Source organism: Nerophis lumbriciformis, linkage group LG02, assembly GCF_033978685.3.
Source record: "Nerophis lumbriciformis linkage group LG02, RoL_Nlum_v2.1, whole genome shotgun sequence".
Lineage (NCBI taxonomy): Eukaryota > Metazoa > Chordata > Actinopteri > Syngnathiformes > Syngnathidae > Nerophis > Nerophis lumbriciformis.
In genome coordinates, this window is record NC_084549.2 from 68,239,712 (window position 1) to 68,258,218 (window position 18,507).

Sequence of the window (18,507 nt, forward strand, 5' to 3'; positions counted from 1 at the left end):
ATGCTCACAACATTATGTGAAAGCTCTCTGCTGCATAGAAGTGTTATATTTACATGATGAAAACAGCAACACAGCTTATACGGTACATGGCAGGGGTGTCACACTGGCCACATGGCTTGAAACACTAAATATTATATGAATATTCATGTATAAAGATTCGCCTTGTCATATTTTTACACAATTGCCTTTGATCGTTTTTTTCACACACACTGCAAAAAAAAAAAAAAAAAAAAAAAAAAAAAAAGCTCAGCTCAGCCAAGTTGCCAGTTTTACCGTAAATATTACGGTGCTTTTTACCGCATGTTATTCTAAATTGGAAATAACGGTACCATTGTTTGTTTTCACTAGAGATGTCCGATAATATCGGACTGCCGATATCATCGGCCGAAAAATGCTTTAAAATGTAATATCGTAAATTATCGGTTTCAAAAAGTAAAATTTATGACTTTTTAAAACGCCGCCGTACGGAGTGGTACACGGACGTAGGGAGAAGTACAGAGCAGTTGCGTCTCCCAGTCATACTTGCCAACCCTCCCGATTTTCCCGGGAGACTCCCGAATTTCAGTGGCCCTCCCAAAAATTTCCCGGGGCAACCATTCTCCCGAATTTCTCCCGATTTCCACCCAGACAACAATATTGGGGGCGTGCCTTAAAGGCACTGCCTTGGCGTGCCGGCCCAATCACATAATATCTACGGCTTTTCACACACACACACACAAGTGAATGCAATTCATACTTGGTCAACAGTCATACAGGTCACACTGAGGGTGGCCGTATAAACAACTTTAACACTGTTACAAATATGCGCCACACTGTGAACCCACACCAAACAAGAATGACAAACACATTTCGGGAGAACATCCGCACCGTAACACAACAGAACAAATACCCAGAACCCCTTGCAGCACTAACTCTTCCGGGACGCTACAATATACCCCCCCCTCCCCAACCTCAACCTCCTCATGCTCTCTCAGGGAGAGCATGTCCCAAATTCCAAGCTGCTGTTTTGAGGCATGTTAAAAAAGATAATGCACTTTGTGACTTCAAGAATAAATATGGCAGTGCCATGTTGGTATTTCTTCCCATAACTTGAGTTGATTTATTTTTGGAAAACCTTGTCACATTGTTTAAAGCATCCAGCGGGGCATCACAACAAAATTTGGCATAATAATGTGTTAATTCCACGACTGTATATATCGGTATCGGTTGATATCGGAATCGGTAATTAAGAGTTGGACAATATCGGAATAAGAAAAAAGCCATTATCGGACATCTCTAGTTTTCCATCCATTTTCTACCGCTTATTCCCTTTGGGGTCGCTGGAGCCTATCTCAGCTACAATCGGGCGGAAGGCGGTGTACACCCTGGACAAGTCGCCACCTCATCGCAGGGCCAACACAGATAGTTTTCAAAGTAAAAAACTGGCAGCTCAGTTTCCAGAATTTTAACGTGAATATTATGGTGGTTTTAACAGCATGTAGCTGTAAATTGAAGGGGAAAAAAAGATTTAAAAAAAGTAACACTGGCAAGAATTTTATTGGAAAATTACGGTGGTCTTATAGCATATTACTGTACAATTAAAAAACGATACCCCTGTTTTTATGGAAAAATTCTAGCAACTGAAAAGCCATTTTTTTAAAACCGTAATATTTACAGTTATTGTTTTTACAGTGTATTACTACAAATGAAAAATGGTACAATAGTTTTTTAAGGCAACATTCGGGCGACTGAGCTGCCGTTTAAAAAAAAAAGACTAAAATCTAAGGTTGTTATTATAAAGGTGTATTGCTATAAATGGAAAAAAGGTACCGCACTTTCTTTTTTATATTTTCCCTGTCAAAATATATATATAATATACAACATATATTATACTTCATTGACGCATAATATTTTTAGGCGTTCGCAGGCCGTATTAGGTGATGTAGCGGGCCAGATCTAGCCACCAGGTCTTGAGTTTGACACCTGTGCCTTAGAGGTTGTATTACAATTTGTGAGTTTGGTTTAACAACTCAATGTTGGTCTTCTCATGCGTCTTCCTATAATCCCTCTTCTTCAATCCTGTGTGTTCTTTCTCACATCAACTCCTTCCTTGTTTCCTTTCCCCGTCCCCTTGCAGGCGGGCCCCTGGGTGCAGCAGCAGCCCGGGGATGCCTTTCAGGGCCTGGGAGACTGCAGGCCAGACTCTCTGGCTCCACTGCCATTGTTTGTTCGGCTGCTTTGCGCCTCTTCCGCGGCTGTAGATTACCATAAGAATACCCCCGATCCCTTGAGCCTCCGTGGGCCAAGGGCCTCTTCTTCCCCGTTGTAGCTTCCACCTCTACAACTAATCCTCAGCTGTTCTGCAATGCCATCAAATCTACCCAAGTAGCATATCAATGGCTCTGCTCGCAGAGCAAAGTTGTGTATTTGTGCGCGACCATCATCGTAAAGAAGTAGTATGGGCCAAATTAAACGTGCTCGACTAGCCATAAATTCTTATGACGTTGCTCCAGGACTGAAGGTGTTTTAATGAGTCTAATCGCCATAGCAACAGCTCTGTCCCTCAGTGGCACAGGGTTGCCTTTGTCCTCCGGCGGGGTCATAAAAGCAATCCAGTAAGAGCAGCAATATGATCATAGATCAGCACTGAAAAGGGACAGGACACCTCAATCCAACAGCACAATGCTGCCCTGCTTTTCACAACACACTTTTTTGCCTAAGATGATGACAACACAGTTCGGACACCGCAGTGAAAACAGCACACGACGGTAGAACAGGAAGTGTACCCTGTGTGTGTGTGTGTGTTGAAGTGTAGCCACATGGCTTCGTCCACTGTGTTTGTTGCCGTGCAAGCTCAAGCCAAGCCACAGTGTCAACACAACAGTATCGGTGGTCCTTTGTGAGTATTTGTCTTTGCCACAGAACAACAATCTTTTTGTGCTATACTTAGGGATGACGCATGAGTATGTTATAAAAAAACGGAGGCTTCAAAAGTTGAAAAATACAAGACAAATCTTTGTTTTATTAGCACCATATTTTCTGGACTATAGAGCACATTGGCGGCGGCGTGGCGTAGTGGCAGAAACCTGAGGGTTGCAGGTTTGCTCCCCGCCTCTTGACATGCTAATCGCTGCCGTTGTGTCCTTGGGCAGGGCACTTCACCCTTGCCCCCAGTGCCGCTCACTAGAGATGCGCGGTTTGCGGGCACAACCGCGGAGTCCGCGGATTATCCGCGGATCGGGCGGATGAAATTTAAAAAAATTAGATTTTATCCGCGGGTCGGGTCGGGTGGTTGAAATAAAAAAAAATTTGATTTTAAATAGATTCAGGCGGGTGGCAGTTAAACCAATTCGGAAATATATATACATAGTTAAATGTTGTTACCCACATACGAAAAACGAGCAGGCACCTGCTGCATATGCCACAACAGAAGAAAAAAAAGAAAAAGAGAAGGACACTTTTACGTAGCGGAGAAGGCCCCCGACGCCTCGCCGGGGTCCGGGACCGAGGCCCTTCCCCCGAGAGGGCCCCACCGGGAGCCGTAGCTGAGGCGATCCGCGAGAAGGGCCCGACGCACGTCCAGGGTCACCACCACGCCCACCGCACCGACACCCCGCCTCGTCCGCCTTCGCCGCGGCCGGCGTCACGCGCAGCAGGTAAGCAGCTTACCTGCCCGCCACCCCCGTGGCCGGGGGCTCGTAACAGGGGTCACTCCGCGCGCAGTGCGCTCACGAAAGGGGTGGGGCTCACCCTGGTTGATATAGACAGCAGGACGGTGGCCATGGACGTCGGAACCCGCTAAGGAGTGTGTAACAACCCACCTGCCGAATCAACTAGCCCTGAAAATGGATGGCGCTGGAGCGTTGGGCCCATACCCGGCCGTCGCCGGCAGCGAGACGTGCTTGGAGGTGCGCTCAGCGCGGCTCCCATATGATTGCGCACTGGTGTGCGTCTGGGTCGTGACAGCGTGGCACGCGAATGTCTGTGCTGCATTGGATCAGTCTCCTTTCTTTAACAGGCAAAAGCTTTATAACCTCACTAATGCCTTGCATCGTCTATATTAGATATATAACAACGGGCGGGTGCGGGAGGATGGCGGGCGGGTGCGGTTCTGATCAAATGTTACATCGGGTGGATGGCGGATGGTTGACGACTTTCTGATGCGGTTGCGGATGAAATAATTGCCTATCCGCGCATCTCTACCGCTCACACTGTTGAATGAATGTTGAATGAGTGGTGGTCGGAGGGGCCGTAGGCGCAAACTGGCAGCCCAGTTCCGTCAGTCTACCCCAAGGCAGCTGTGGCTATGAAAGTAGCTTACCACCACCAGGTGTGAATGAATGATGGCTTCTCACTTCTCTGTGAAGCGCTTTGAGTGTCTAGAAAAGCGTTATATAAATTTAATCCAGTATCATTATTATTATATAAGCCACACCCCCTAAATTTTAGCTGCACCGGACTACAAGCCGCGGATATATACGTTGTGAAATGAGTTATTTACACAAAAATAGTCTGTAAATGTTTGTTTACATACCTTAATTGTTTCCAAACGGTCGGCAGTAAAACGGTTGATCAAACAAAACAGAAATCATCGTAATGGACCCCACTAGCTGCGGAAGATAGCTCTCCAATCATTTAAACAGACTCAATAACTCCACTGTGATGTTTTGGTGAATTTACTGAGGAATTTATGAAACTGAAACAATACAAAAAGAATGCCATTGTAAGTTAATAATACTAACGGCGCTAGCATGGTTACAATACGACAGCATGTACAAATATGCATGAAAACACTCCTACAGACATCACACATGGGAGACATTAGTAAGTAATTGGGGACGGCGTGGCGAAGTTGGGAGAGTGGCAGTGCCAGCAATCTGAGGGTTACTGGTTCAATCCCCACCTTCTACCATCCTAGTCACGTCCGTTGTGTCCTTGAGCAAGACACTTCACCCTTGCTCCTGATGGGACAGGTTAGCGCCGTGCATGGCAGCTCCCGCCATCAGTGTGTGAATGTGTGAATGTGTGTGTGTGAATGGGTGAATGTGGAAAATAGTGTCAAAGCGCTTTGAGTTCCTTAAAAAAAAAGGTAGAAAAGCGCTATACAAGTACGACCCATTTACCATTTAATATTTAAATAAATATTTATGTGTAAATAATTTCAGTAATCTGCGGCTTACAGTCCGGTGCGGCTAATATATGGAAACTTTTTTTCTCTTTCTAAAATGTAGTTGATGCGGCTTATATACGGTAGTTTGTTTGTTGCCATGAAGGCGAAGATTAGTGACTTAGGAATGGCTAAAACAGCGTGGACAGATATTAGCCACTGGCTAGCTGTGTTTTAAAACACCGCTTGCAGAGCGGAACTTCAGTGTTTATAGCTTCTCTATCGTTAGTTTTGAAGCCAAAAATCGTCCACTCTCTTTCTTCTAACTCCACAACGTTTTCACTTGTAAGTGCTCTACGTGTGTGTTGACTCACATGCACCTCGGCTCATATTACCAGCAATGTCGCCAATGTCGTGCCTTAAAAAAGGGAAAAAAAGGATCGGTATTTTTCAAAGCACATAGTACCTTGTTTTAATTCAGTGCTACCGCAGGACTATATTAGTGCAGGTGTACCGTACAATCCTAGTACTGCCATCAATCAGGTATTTGTGGTGGTCAAAATGTATTCATGGTGGACCGCCCCAAATAAACACAATACATTGGTGTGTGTGTGTGTGTGTGTGTGTGTGTGTGTGTGTGTGTGTGTGTGTGTGTGTGTGTGGATAAAGAGAACAGTTAAACAAAAACAGACAAATCATGTTAAAGTCCGACAATGAGAATCTAACAGCAAGCTAGCTGTAATAGTTTACTTTTATAAGTGTGTAGCTTTACTACTGTGTGTGATTGTACTATCACTGCGTCCACCATGACAGTAGTATTTCACTCAATCACTCCTCTCAGATTTCGGCTCTAAATCTTTTTTAATGGGGAACTCCAACATACTTTTGTACTGAAATCAGCCATGCTTGCATTCTCTGGCTGACAACTTTGTGTATGTGTGTACGTGTGTGTGAGACTCATGCAGGACATATGGGAGTAATTAAGAGCAGCAGACTGGCTGCCTGCGAAGGTCTTTTAGTACGTGTAGAAAGTCACAATGCTGACTTGAACATATTTGTACATATTTATAACATACAATCACGCGCTTGTGCGTCCGTGAAGACAACATTGATCAACAGTCCATCGAAAGCAACACAAAACCATGACAGTGCTCGCTAAACGCTTGGTTTCTAGCATGAAAAACAAGACCTGCTAGTGTACCTTGTGCACATTTGGTGTGTGAGTGTGTGTGTGTGTGTGTGTGTGTGTGTGTGTGTGTGTGTGTGTGTGTGTGTTCTGGCAATGCTTACTGAATGGGGACGTCGCTCTGTTTACACAGTCACCTTTAGGGGACCTCTGACGGTATGGGGACAAAAAAACAGGTCCCCTAAAGGCATACTTGCAAACCTTGAGACCTCCAATTTCGGGAGGTGGGTGGGGGGCTGGGGGGGCGTGGTTGGGGGCGTGGTTAAGAGGGGAGGAGTATATTTACAGCTAGAATTCACCAAGTATATATAAGAAATACTTGACTTTCAGTGAATTCTAGCTATATATATATATATATATATATATATATATATATATATATATATATATAAATAAGAGAAATACTTTCAGTGTTCATTTATTTACACATATACACACACATAACACTCATCTACTCATTGTTGAGATAAGGGTTGAATTGTCCATCCTTGTTCTATTCTCTGTCACTATTTTTCTAACCATGCTGAACACCCTCTCTGATGATGCATTCTGCTTCGTCTCCTTGTTGTGTGCGCAGTTGTGCCCTGCACTCTCTAAAAGCCATAGATGTTATTGTCACATATGCATGTACAGTAGATGGCAGTATTGTCCTGTTTAAGAGTGTCACAACATTGCTGTTTACGGCAGACGAACTGCTTTACGGTAGACGAAAACGTGACTGCTGCTGTTGTGTGCTGTTGCCGCGCTGGGAGGACGTTAATGAAACTGCCTAACAATAAACCCACATAAGGAACCAAGAACTCGCCCTCGGTCATTCTCCAGTTATAATGTGATTGGGCAGGCACGCTGTTTATATTGTGGGAAAGCGGACGTGAAAACAGGCTGTCGACACGTCACTCAGGTCCGCATGGAGCTGGAGGGGGCATGGCCTCCAGCTCCGCCTGAATTTCGGGAGATTTTCGGGAGTAAATTTGTCCCGGGAGGTTTTCGGGAGAGGCGCTGAATTTCGGGAGTCTCCCGGAAAATCCGGGAGGGTTGGCAAGTATGCCTAAAGGGGAACCTTTTTAAATGATAGTCAGATCCATTCTGAAGTATGATTCTCAAGTATGATTCACATTCAGAATTTTCCATCATTCTATATATGGTAGTCGGAGTTGCAGACAACTTCATTATTGCTAAATAGCAGTTTTCAGTCATGTCACAGAAGATGCAGGATTTGCTTTTAACATTTAAGTGGTGAAACTTCCTATAAGAGGACAGCTGTAGTGCTGTATTCTGAGGATCATGTCATATTTAATTTGAACTTTATTTTTTAAATTTAAAGACTTTTGCATAATTTGTGTGAATTATGCAAAAGTATTTAAATGTGGTCCCCATGAACCAACTCTTTTTCCCCAGGGCCCCCAGTAAGAATGATCAGCACATTACTTCCTCAATCCAGAGATTTAAAGGGGAACATTATCACCAGACCTATGTAAGCGTCAATATATACCTTGATGTTGCAGAAAAAAGACCATATATTTTTTTAACCGATTTCCGAACTCTAAATGGGTGAATTTTGGCAAACGCCTTTCTAATATTCGCTCTCGGAGCGATGACGTCACAACGTGAAGCAATCCGCCATTTTCTCAAACGCCGAGTCAAATCAGCTCTGTTATTTTCCGTTTTTTCGACTGTTTTCCGTACCTTGGAGACATCATGCCTCGTCGGTGTGTTGTCGGAGGGTGTAACAACACAAACAGGGACGGATTCAAGTTGCACCAGTGGCCCAAAGATGCGAAAGTGGCAAGAAATTGCACGTTTGTTCCGCACACTTTACCGACGAAAGCTATGCTACGACAGAGATGGCAAGAATGTGTGGATATCCTGCGACACTCAAAGCAGATGCATTTCCAATGATAAAGTCAAAGAAATCTGCCGCCAGACCCCCATTGAATCTGCCAGAGTGTGTGAGCAATTCAGGGACAAAGGACCTCGGTAGCACGGCAAGCAATGGCGGCAGTTTGTTCCCGCAGACGAGCGAGCTAAACCCCCCTGGATGTCTTGGCTCACACCGTCCCGAAGATGATCAAGAGAAGAATATCGACCCTAGCTTCCCTGGCCTGCTGACATGAGGGTATGTCTACAGAATATATTAATTGATGAAAATTGGGCTGTCTGCACTCTCAAAGTGCATGTTGTTGCCAAATGTATTTCATATGCTGTAAACCTAGTTCATAGTTGTTAGTTTCCTTTAATGCCAAACAAACACATACCAATCGTTGGTTAGAAGGCGATCGCCGAATTCGTCCTCGCTTTCTCCCGTGTCGCTGGCTGTCGTGTCGTTTTCGTCGGTTTCGCTTGCATACGGTTCAAACCGATATGGCTCAATAGCTTCAGTTTCTTCTTCAATTTCGTTTTCGCTACCTGCCTCCACACTACAACCATCCGTTTCAATACATTCGCAATCTGTTGAATCGCTTAAGCCGCTGAAATCCGAGTCTGAATCCGAGCTAATGTCGCTATAGCTTGCTGTTCTTTCCGCCATGTTTGTTTGTGTTGGCTTCACTATGTGACGTCACAGGAAAATGGACGGGTGTATATAACGATGGTTAAAATCAGGCACTTTGAAGCTTTTTTTTAGGGATATTGCGTGATGGGTAAAATTTTGAAAAAAACTTCGAAAAATATAATAAGCCACTGGGAACTGATTTTTAATGGTTTTAACAATTCTGAAATTGTGATAATGTTCCCCTTTAAATGATAGTCAGATTCATTCTGAAGTATGATTCTCAAGTATGATTCACATTCAAAATTTTCCATCCTTCTATATATGGTAGTCGGAGTTGCAGACAACTTCATTACTGCTAAATAGCAGTTTTCAGTAATGTCACAGAAGATGCAGGATTTGCTTTTAACATTTAAGTGGTGAAACTTCCTATAAGAGGACAGCTGTAGTGCTGTATTCTGAGGATCATGTCATATTTAATTTGAACTTTATTATTTATTTTTTTAAAGGGGAACATTATCACAATTTCAGAAGGCTTAAAACCATTAAAAATCAGTTCCCAGTGGCTTATTTTATTTTTCAAAATTTTACCCATCACGCAATATCCCTAAAAAAAGCTTCAAAGTGCCTGATTTTAACCATCGTTATATACACCCGTCCATTTTCCTGTGACGTCACACAGTGATGCCAATACAAACAAACAGCAAGGTATAGCGACATTAGCTCGGATTCAGACTCGGATTTCAGCGGCTTAACACTGTCTGATAAGATAATTACTAACAACTATGAACTAGGTTTACAGCATATGAAATACATTTGGCAACAACATGCACTTTGAGAGTGCAGACAGCCCATTTCAGGCGCGCTAAGAACATATATTTTTCCACGATTTCAGCACTCAGGTTAACCATACCTAAATAGACACAAAATACTGCATTACACAAGACTACCCGAATGTACTCGAATGATTGAAAAAAATTAATGTTTTTAAGCTAAATTATTGGTAAACACAGTTTATGTATAATAATTTACGTAAAACCGCGAGTAATGAATAAAGTTTTCATCAATTAATATATTCTGTAGACATACCCTCATCCGCTCTCTTTTCCTGAAAGCTGATCTGTCCAGTTTTGGAGTTGATGTCAGCAGGCCAGGGAAGCTAGGGTCGATATTCTTCTCTTGATCATCTTCGGTGGCATAAGGGACGGTGTGAGCCAAGACATCCAGGGGGTTTAGCTCGCTCGTCTGCGGGAACAAACTGCCGCCATTGTTTGCTGTGCTACCGAGGCCCTTTGTCCCTGAATTGCTCACACACTCCGGCAGATTCAATGGGGGTCTGGCGGCAGATTTCTTTGACTTTATCGTTGGAAATGCATCTGCTTTGAGTGTCGCAGGATATCCACACATTCTTGCCATCTCTGTCGTAGCATAGCTTTCGTCGGTAAAGTGTGCGGAACAAACGACTGACCATTTCGTCGGCTTTTCCACACCCTCGTATTTTGAATAAATTTCGTCCAATTTCTTGCCACTTTCTCATTTTTGGGCCACTGGTGCAACTTGAATCCGTCCCTGTTCGTGTTGTTACACCCTCTGACAACACACCGACGAAAGTGAGAAAATGGCGGATTGCACTGACGTCACCGCTCTGAGAGCGAATAATAGAAAGGCGTTTAATTCGCCAAAATACACCCATTTACAGTTCGGAAATCGGTTAAAAAAATATATGGTCTTTTTTCTGCAACATCAAGGTATATATTGACGCTTACATAGGTCTGGTGATAATGTTCCCCTTTAATGGTCCTCAGTAGTCACGTACAAATGTGTGTGAATTATGCAAAATTATTTAAATGTGGTCCCCATGAACCCTATTAACTCTTTTCCCCCCAGGGTCCCCAGTAAGAATGATCAGCACATTACTTCATCAATCCAGAGATTTAAAGACGTGTATGAGCTAACTGAGCAGTGGCCATTTTACCTCATTTTTGTTATGCCTCCACAACCTGTAGAAAGGGTGGTCCCCACAAGTCATGATCAAAAACCTGGTCCCCATTCCATATGATAACCAGTATGTGTGTGTGTGCACGTGTGTGTGCGCGTGTGTGTGTGTGTGTGTGTGTGTGTGTGTGTGTGTGTGTGTGTGTGTGTGTGTGTGTGTGTGTGTAATCAGGACTCTTCCTGCTCGGCTGTTATTAATCAAAGCAGACGACAGCCAAAATGAGCCAATCAGAGTTTGCAATTAAAAGCCAGGAAGCCTCCTGATTGGTTAGCAGTGCCTTCCTGGGGTTAGAGGTTAATCTCTTCAAAGAACAGAGAGCAGAGGGGCTTGAGTTCGCTCATCAGATTTTCAAAAATGATGTGCGTGTGTGTCAATGTCACGTGACCAAAAAAAAAAAAAGACCTTGCAATGACACACACACACGGACTATTGTGAAGCCAACTGAACATGTGTCTAAATCTCCCCAAACTTGTCCCGATTGTTTGTGCTGCAAAAAGCTTTAGTCCAACTATTATAGCTTTGAAGTTATTCATGTTTTCTGGAGCTGGTTATGAATCATATAACATTAATGACATAAAAACTATAATAGTTGGGCCAAGATTGCCCAAACGGTTTGCCTCCCACGACCACAGTGAAAAAGTGCCAACGGGCCGCGGGCCAAACACAGCAATTTCAAGTGTGAAACAGAAAGAGATAAAAAGTTTCTATATTTAGAAACAATGACAATGATGGACGGCAACTAGTTAGCCTCCCAAACATGCCATCAATGATTGTGTGAGCTGTAAGTGTGTCCCAAACTTTTTCACTTCCGAAGCGATATTGATACCGATCCCACCCGATATCAGCAGGAAATATAAATACTATAAATACTAAGGTTTGAACAAAATAAATGAGTCAAACAGAGAACAATGGTAGGCATGAAAACACTAACCTATTTATTATTAACCGTCTGGGATGGCTGTCTTTAGGCTGAAGTGGAGTGGTAATTATTTTTGTCGACACTGCGTGATCACAAAAATTTAATAATTTAAGCTCATGACACAGCAAGTTGAATGATGCGGACACGTTTGTTACTAGATACTTTCTAATACGCTTCCGCCTTGGAGACTTTGTATGTGTAAGTAATATGCAACTAGAAATATTTGATACTTGTTAATATTGACAAATGTGCTGTTATATGGTTCAATTATTATTACCTATGTCGAGTTTGTGTGCTTAGCTGTTGTGTAGCTGCTAGCGCCCTAGTGGCCTATAGCCGAGCATGTTTACCTTTTGTAAATGACTGGACTGAAATAAAAGAGATGGTGTGCATTTTGGAGGGCATTTAGATGTTAACTCGCTGTCAGCTTTGCCAAAGTAAACACGCTGCAGGACTGCTTGTATCGCACATGATATCACACACAAGTAAACACTCTGCAGGACTGCCTGTATTGGACATGATATCACACACACGCGTAAACACGCTGAAGGACTGATTGTATCTCACATGATATCACACACACACACACACGTAAACATGCTGCAAGAGTGCTTGTATCGCACATGATATCACACACACACACACACACACACACACACACACACACACACACACACACACAAACATGTAAACATGCTGCAGGACTGCTTGTATCAGGCATGATATCAAAGACAAGTAAACACGCTGCAGGTCTGCTTGTATCGCACATGATATCACACACACACACACACGTAAACAAGTTGCAAGACTGCTTGTATCACACATGATTTCACACACAAGTAAACATGCTGTGGGACTGCTTGTATCGCACACAAGTAAACACGCTGCAGGACTGCTTGTTTTGCACATGATGTCACACACAAGTAAACACGCCGCAAGACTCCTTGTATAGCACATGATATCACACACAAGTAAATACTCTGCAGGACTGCCTGTATTGGACATGATATCACACACACAAGTAAACATGCTGCAGGACTGCTTGTATCGCACATAATGTCACACACAAGTAAGCACGCTGCAAGACTGCTTGTATCTCACATGATATCACACACATACACACACACAAGTAAACATGCTGCAGGACTGCTTGTATCGCACATGATATCAAACACAAGTAAACACGCTGCAGGACTGCTTGTATCGCACATGATATCACACACACACACGTAAACAAGTTGCAAGACTGCTTGTATCGCACATGATATCACACACAAGTAAACATGCTGTGGGACTGCTTGTATCGCACACAAGTAAACACGCTGCAGGACTGCTCGTATTGCACATGATGTCACACACACAAGTAAACACGCCGCAAGACTGCTTGTATAGCACATTATATCACACACACACAAGTAATCATGCTGCAGGACTGCTTGTATCGCACATGATACCACACACAAGTAAATACTCTGCAGGACTGCCTGTATTGGACATGATATCACACACACAAGTAAACACGCTGCAGGACTGCTTGTATCGCACATGATATCACATACAAGTAAACACGCTGCGGGACTGCCTGTAGTAAAACTAATGTTGGACGGTTTATATTCTGATACTTGTTTTTTTAAGCTGACATTGGACCGATATGTGATATCAGTATCAGATATGGGCACCTTTAGCGAGTTTTAAAGGTCAGTATTAACATGTATCACATTTGGAAGCTCCCCTTTGGCGGGCTAAATCCAACTTTGGGGTTAGACAAAACATTTTTGCGGCACAAATCAGCGCAAACATAACACAAACAACTGGGACAAGTTTGCGGAGCTTTGGACACGGTCGGAGAGCTGGTGATGAATAACAACACGTTAACACCATAGAAAACATCAAACATTAACAACTTAAAAACCGTAACGGTGCTAACAAAAATGGTTGAAGCACAAACGATGGGGACAGGTTTGGGGGGGATTTAGACCAGGTGGGGGGGCCAACATCACACAGGTGCTCACTGAAACATGACAGTGTGTGTGTGTGTTTGTGTGTCCTTACCTGAGCAGTGTGTCCATGTGTAAACAGCGTGGCTGCAAGGCTCCATGGGAAAAGTGGTCACATCCCAGCAAGCTGTCAGGACGAGAGAGGAAGACGCTCAGTCATGTTTATCATGTTTGACATTTTCAACAAGAGAGCTGATTGGACAATAGTGGAGCACTTCCTGCTCGGTGATGGGAAGAAAAGCTTTGGTGGGAGCAGGAAGAGGAGGAGTCTGCTGGTCCAGCGGCATAGCGGACTCCTCCTCGTCATGGAGCCAAATGTTTTTATAGAAGCGACACGGAGAAAATAGAAAGGGCGCTCGTGAGGATGACAGCTGCCTCTCGTTTGAGCGGAGAGCAGTGTGAGGAACAATACACGGAAAGTAAACACCTTCCTCAAGTTCAAACAGTGGGAGAATCATCCATCCATCCATCCATTTTCTACCGCTTGTCTCTCTCGGGGTGGCGGGGGTGTTGGAGCCTATCCCAGCTGCATTCATACGTTGAAAAACTAATGCTGACATTTTAACATTATTTATTTTCTTTCATTTAGCATGTGAGTCACATAATCTGCTTCTGGCTCATTATTACTCATTTGTGCGAATGAGGAGTGCAAGCTGTCAGCTAATAGAGCAACCACACATGAGCAACACGCACTTTCATTTTCTCTACAGGCAGGGCTTAATGCTGGCTATGATGTGGCACTTTTTTCCTGTCTGGCTAATAATACAGCACAGACACAACTGATCACGATCCCTAATTATTCCACTTCCTGGATGTGTACATGTGTATATATGTGTATATATATATATATATATATATATATATATATATATATATATATATATATATATATATATATATATATATATATACACACTAGGGCTGCAACAACTAATCGATTAAATCGATTATAAAAAATAGTTGGCGATTAATTTAGTCATCTATTCATTGGATCTATGCTATGCGCATGCGCTGAGGCAAATTTTTTTTAAATAAACCTTTATTTATAAACTGCAGCATGTACAAACAGCTGAGAAACAATAATCAAAATAAGTATGGTGCCAGTATGCTGTTTTTTTTCAATAAAATACTGGAAAGGATAGAAATGTAGTTTGTCTCTTTTATCCGATTATTAATCGAATAATCGAAGTAATAATCAACAGATTAATCGATTATCAAATTAATCATTAGTTGCTGCCCTAATATACACACACACACACACACACACACACACACACACACACACACACACACACACACACACACACACACACACACACACACACACACACGTGTATATATACATATATACACACACACACACTCACATATATATATATACATATATATATATATACATACATATATATATATATATATATATATATATACATACACTCACACATCCAGGAAGTGGAATAATTAGGGATCTATACACACACACACACGCACGCACGCACGCACGCACGCACGCACGCACGCACGCACGCACGCACGCACGCACGCACGCACGCACGCACGCACGCACGCACGCACGCACGCACGCACGCACGCACGCACGCACGCACGCACGCACGCACGCACGCACGCACGCACGCACGCACGCACGCACGCACGCACGCACGCACGCACGCACGCACGCACGCACACACACACACACACACACACACACACACACACACACACACACACACACACACACACACACACACACAGTAAGTGGTATAATTAGGGATCTAATTATTGTGTGTGTGTGTATGTGAATATATATATATATATATATATATCCATCCATCCATCCATCTTCTTCCGCTTATCCGAGGTCGGGTCGCGGGGGCAGCAGCCTAAGCAGGGAAGCCCAGACTTCCCTCTCCCCAGCCACTTCGTCCAGCTCTTACTGTGGGACCCCGAGGCGTTCCCAGGCCAGCCGGGAGACATAGTCTTCCCAACGTGTCCTGGGTCTTCTCCGCGGCCTCCTACCGGTCGGACGTGCCCTAAACACCTCCCTAGGGAGGCGTTCGGGTGGCATCCTGACCAGATGCCCGAACCACCTCATCTGGCTCCTCTCGATGTGGAGGAGCAGCGGCTTTACTTTGAGCTCCTCCCGGATGGCAGAGCTTCTCACCCTATCTCTAAGGGAGAGCCCCGCCACCTGGCGGAGGAAACTAATTTCAGCCGCTTGTACCCGTGATCTTGTCCTTTCGGTCATAACCCAAAGCTCATGACCATAGGTGAGGATGGGAACGTAGATCGACCGGTAAATTGAGAGCTTTGCCTTCCGGCTCAGCTCCTTCTTCACCACAACGGATCGATACAGCGTCCGCATTACTGAAGACGCCGCGCCGATCCGCCTGTCGATCTCACGATCCACTCTTCCCTCACTCGTGAACAAGACTCCGAGGTACTTGAACTCCTCCACTTGGGGCAAGATCTCCTCCCCAACCCGGAGATGGCACTCCACCCTTTTCCGGGCGAGAACCATGGACTCGGACTTGGAGGTGCTGATTCTCATCCCAGTCGCTTCACACTCGGCTGCGAACCGATCCAGCGAGAGCTGAAGATCCTGGCCAGATGAAGCCATCAGGACCACATCATCTGCAAAAAGCAGAGACCTAATCCTGCAGCCACCAAACCAGAGCCCCTCAACGCCTTGACTGTGCCTAGATATTCTGTCCATAAAAGTTATGAACAGAATCAGTGACAAAGGGCAGCCTTGGCGGAGTCCAACCCTCACTGGAAACGTGTCCGACTTACTACCGGCAATGCGGACAAAGCTCTGGCACTGAGCATACAGGGAGCGAACTGCCACAATCAGACAGTCCGATACCCCATACTCCCTGAGCACTCCCCACAGGACTTCCCGAGGGACACGGTCGATTGCCTTCTCCAAGTCCACAAAACACATGTAGACTGGTTGGGCAAACTCCCATGCACCCTCAAGGACCCTGCCGAGAGTATAGAGCTGGTCCACAGTTCCACGACCAGGACGAAAACCACACTGTTCCTCCTGAATCCGAGGTCCGACTATCCGGCGTAGCCTCCTCTTTAGTACACCTGAATAGACCTTACCGGGAAGGCTGAGGAGTGTGATCCCACGATAGTTAGAACACACCTTCCGGTTCCCCTTCTTAAAGAGAGGAACCACCACCCCGGTCTGCCAATCCAGTGGTACCGCCCCCGATGTCCACGCGATGCTGCAGAGTCTTGTCAACCAAGACAGACCCACAGCATCCAGAGCCTTAAGGAACTCCGGGCGGATCTCATCCACCCCCGGGGCCTTGCCACCGAGGAGCTTTTTAACTACCTCAGCAACCTCAGCCCCAGAAATAGGAGAGCTCACCACAGACTCCCCAGGCACTGCTTCCTCATAGGAAGACGTGTTGGTGGGATTGAGGAGGTCTTCGAAGTATTCCCTCCACCGATCCACAACATCCGCAGTCGAGGTCAGCAGAACACCATCCTCGCCATACACGGTGTTGATAGTGCACTGCTTCCCCTTCCTGAGGCGGCGGATGGTGGTCCAGAATTGCTTCGAAGCCGTCCGGAAGTCGTTTTCCATGGCCTCACCAAACTCCTCCCATGTTTTTGCCTCTGCAACCGCTGAAGCCGCACACCGCTTGGCCTGTCGGTACTTGTCCACTGCCTCAGGAGTCCTATGAGCCAAAAGAACCCGATAGGACTCCTTCTTCAGCTTGACGGCATACCTCACCGCCGGTGTCCACCAACGGGTTCTAGGATTACCGCCACGACAAGCACCAACTACCTTGCGGCCACAGCTCCAATCAGCCGCCTCGACAATAGAGGCGCGGAACATGGTCCATTCGGACTCAATGTCCAGCACCTCCCTCGTGACATGTTCAAAGTTCTTCTGGAGGTGGGAATTGAAACTCTCTCTGACAGGAGACTCTGCTAGACGTTCCCAGCAAACCCTCACAATGCGTTTGGGCCTGCCAGGTCTGTCCGGCATCCTCCCCCACCATCGCAGCCAACTCACCACCAGGTGGTGATCGGTAGAAAGCTCCGCCCCTCTCTTCACCCGAGTGTCCAAAACATGAGGCCGCAAATCCGATGACACAACTACAAAGTCGATCATGGAACTGCGGCCTAGGGTGTCCTGGTGCCAAGTGCACATATGGACACCCTTATGTTTGAACATGGTGTTCGTTATGGACAATCTGTGACGGGCACAAAAGTCCAATAACAAAACACCGCTCGGGTTCAGATCCGGGCAGCCATTCTTCCCAATCACGCCTCTCCAGGTTTCACTGTCGCTGCCAACATGAGCATTGAAGTCCCCCAGTAGAACGAGGGAATCACCCGGGGGAGCACTCTCAAGTACTCCCTCGAGTGAATCCAAAAATGGTGGGTACTCTGAGCTGCGGTTTGGCGCGTAAGCGCAAACCACAGTCAGGACCCTTTCCCCCACCCGAAGGCGGAGGGAAGCTACCCTCTCGTCCACCGGGTTGAACTCCAACGTACAGGCTCTGAGCCGGGGGGGAAACAAGAATTGCCACCCCAGCCCGTCGCCTCTCACTGCCGGCAACGCCAGAGTGGAAGAGAGTCCAGCCCCTCTCGAGAGAACTGGTTCCAGAGCCCTTGCTGTGCGTCGAAGTGAGTCCGACTATATCTAGCCGGAACTTCTCCACCTCGCGCACTAGCTCAGGCTCCTTCCCCCCCAGCGAGGTGACGTTCCACGTCCCAAGAGCTAGCTTCTGTAGCCGAGGATCGGACCGCCAAATGCCCTGCCTTCGGCTGCCGCCCAGCTCACATCGCACCCGACCTCTATGACCCCTGCT

General features: G+C 45.5%; 1 protein-coding gene across 1 annotated transcript in view; it reads right to left on the bottom strand.

The window, feature by feature from the left end:
- LOC133611165 (bone morphogenetic protein receptor type-1A-like) overlaps positions 1–18,507 on the bottom strand; it is an 83,762-nt gene that overhangs the window by 34,806 nt on the left and 30,449 nt on the right. Inside the window, exon 2 of the mRNA XM_061967896.2 lies at positions 13,728–13,799. The gene's annotated coding sequence lies outside the window, so the exon portion shown is untranslated. The remainder of the gene's footprint in view (positions 1–13,727; positions 13,800–18,507) is intronic.